Genomic DNA, 2,989 nt, shown 5'->3' with positions numbered 1-2,989 from the left:
AGAAAGTGAATAAAACCCGCGTAAATTTTATCATCCAACAGAAAAATCTCTGTGCGATTCCGATTACAGTAATTTCTCAAATATAAAAAAAATTAATTATTTCACTAAACAATATTCCGATACATATACCGTACATAATTTTTTTAATCTATTTTTATATTAAAATTATTTTAATACTTTGTTAATTCAGATATTTTAATATTTCACGCTCGTGAAATATTTTGATTGACAGAATATGCTTTCGATTGATTGATAATTTTGCAATAATACTTCTTCATGTCGTGTTTAGATTTTTATATTGATTTTACGCACTTTTATTTAATGTAGCAGGGTATAACAGGTTGAGAAAATCAATAGTCAGTTTTTTTTATTGCAAAGTCCGAAGCAAGAGCGTATCATAAATGTGAGTGATAATGATATATCCATATCCGTGAAAAAAATACTTGCTCACACTCTCCAAAAAAAAGAATAGGACGGTTCGATTACCGTTCGCAAAACTGCTCGCTCTCTCTGCAACGGCCACGTACTCGTGCTCGAGTGGACATTTCATTTCGCTAACATGATTACACGCACTCGTGCGTCGAGGATTGCGGATTCGTTTTAATTGGGATTACATTTCAATTAAAACCTCGTTCCCATTAGAGGGAGAGAGAGAGAGAAAGCCGCATCAAATTTCGGAAAGGAGGAGGAGGAGGGAAGAGGAGGAGAATGAGACAGACGGACAAGAGAAGCGAGAGAACGAATAATTGATACGGGCAGTGCGCGTTATCTGAGCGCGAGAGCGTCGCCGCGGATAAAATATGCATGTTTGCCAATCAAGAGGTGTCCGGGGTTACATGTCCGCCAGCTCCCTCGGCAAACACGCGATTACGAAGGCTCCGGCGGGCTAAACGGGCAAGCAAACAAACGAAACCTTTGACCCGTCCAAATAATCGCCGAATTGGAAAGTACTCCCAGCCCGCGATCCCGCGTCGCACGATTGAACAGGCCGATGTTCGCCGATGCAGAATAACATAGCGGGGGAGGGAGGTTGCTTTCCTCTAATACGTACGAGGGTGTACGGTCGTCGCATAAATTAGCGCGTGAATTATGCAATACGCGGCTGTTTTTATTAAAGGTTGATAAGCATATTTCTTTTCGCCGATTCGCCCTACCGTGAGCGCTCCGGTGGGACGTTTTACATTTTATTAGCACGAGAAAAGTTCGACGTTACGCGCCATCGTGTTTTACATAACGCCACTCGTGTAGGCTTCCGATTTTTCCCTTGGCTCTCCCCGGTATTTCGCATTGCCAATTTTTTGTTGACTTCTCTCAGTTCCCGCGGCAATATTCCCGACGTTTCGGTGAGCGCGTTTTTTTTTTTTTTCCCCCGACGTAACATGTTTGTCAATTTGTCCCCGTTCGACGATATTATCTAACTGAACGATTTATCCACTTGACAAACGGGCAATTCGAATTTAGCCATTTATGAGATACGCCCATTTCACGTGATTCTGTCAAAACTCCTATCAGTCTGTTTTTAACATCATACCATGCTGTACATATTACAATAATTCATGATGTCTAATATCTGATAACGTTTTTCTGGCATCTATATTACATGAAAGCAGTTAAAATAAATATCGTTTTCCTGTCAAAAGAGTATAATTCATATTTTTCCAACAACGGCTATAATTTCGCATATATTACGTTTATCAAACCGATTCTTCTACAAAGAATTAAATTTGATGTGTTCAAAAATCGATTTTGTACGGCAAGATAAGTGGCTCGCGTAATATCAGAAGCTATAATAAATATTCGCAGCGGATTAATATATCGAAATCATGCGGCTTTTCTCAGTCCCCCGGGACCTGCAATATCATCTTCATATGACTCGTTGTATTCCGCCGAGCTACCTCACAATGACCGGTGATTCCCACAAGATTAATACGCAACATATCATTAGATTTCGAGAGGCTTCCGTCGAGGCCAAACCGTGCCGAATGGCAGGTAACCTTCGCAAGACGCATTCGCCGAGTGATGCATCTATTCGTAATTCAAACGCGCGCATATATATAGATACGTACATACGTACGATGGTAATATGTACCTAACCCGTTATGGAAATGAGCTCGGGATGCGCGCGCACATGTCGGCGACATCCTCTGCATCGGTAATATGCCCCCGCAACCCTCCCCGCACCCGCTCTTTCCCTCCGCGGCTTCCAGCGCACTTCTTGCCACCCTATTATAGTAGCCGACACAGTGCATCTTCGGTGCCGCCAAATCCGGACCCAAGAATCCTATCGCGGAATCGGAGTAGGACGCGGGACATTTCTTGTCGCGCAACTCTGTGAGCAGAGGATAACGAGGATTTCAGGTCGTACTCTGATTTAAGAGCCGGGCTACTCGTGTTTTCCTCCTCATGGAGCGTACACAGTGTAACGTAAAAGTTCCGTTGAAGATTTTGGACCCGGGACATTAATCTCTCACTGTTTCTCACAGTGAACCCGGATATCATTCTTGGCAATTCGAGATTTCACGGATTACGTAACAGTTTGAAAACCAGTACATCCGTTTTGGATCGAAAATATCAAATATAATACTCATGTCTTTCATTTATTTGTTTCCATTATTTCTTATTTTTCGATAGTCTCGATTTCTTTATCAGCGTCAATTTAATCGGAGATATTTTACTGTCGAAATATTAAATAATAATATTCAAAAATTAACGACAGAAAATTTAGATTTTGAATATTTTTCAAAGAAAAAAAAGAAAGAAATGAGAAGACTAGATCGCAAAATTTATCTACAAATAAAATATTATTACGTCTTTCTTAGATTGTTCAGTAGTTCGTTATTTTTCTGCAGTGTATAAGAAATTGGCAAGCTTCCCGCTTGCAATTTTTCAGTATTTCGTTGGAATTTCTACATTGCAACGAAAATGCACATTCATTATGTACAAGGATGGATTAATATACATTAGAATGCAGACACATTAATCTCCGTTC

At 40.5% G+C, this 2,989-nt stretch overlaps 1 protein-coding gene across 2 annotated transcripts in view; it reads right to left on the bottom strand.

The window, feature by feature from the left end:
• The window catches only part of LOC126851428 (metalloproteinase inhibitor 3), a 154,852-nt gene that overhangs the window by 68,542 nt on the left and 83,321 nt on the right, over window positions 1-2,989 (bottom strand). The gene's annotated exons all lie outside the window — the stretch shown is intronic.

Source organism: Cataglyphis hispanica, chromosome 8, assembly GCF_021464435.1.
Source record: "Cataglyphis hispanica isolate Lineage 1 chromosome 8, ULB_Chis1_1.0, whole genome shotgun sequence".
NCBI classification, from domain to species: Eukaryota; Metazoa; Arthropoda; class Insecta; order Hymenoptera; family Formicidae; genus Cataglyphis; species Cataglyphis hispanica.
The sequence above is the reverse complement of the archived record's forward strand: the minus strand, read 5'-3'. Positions and strand labels throughout refer to the sequence as shown.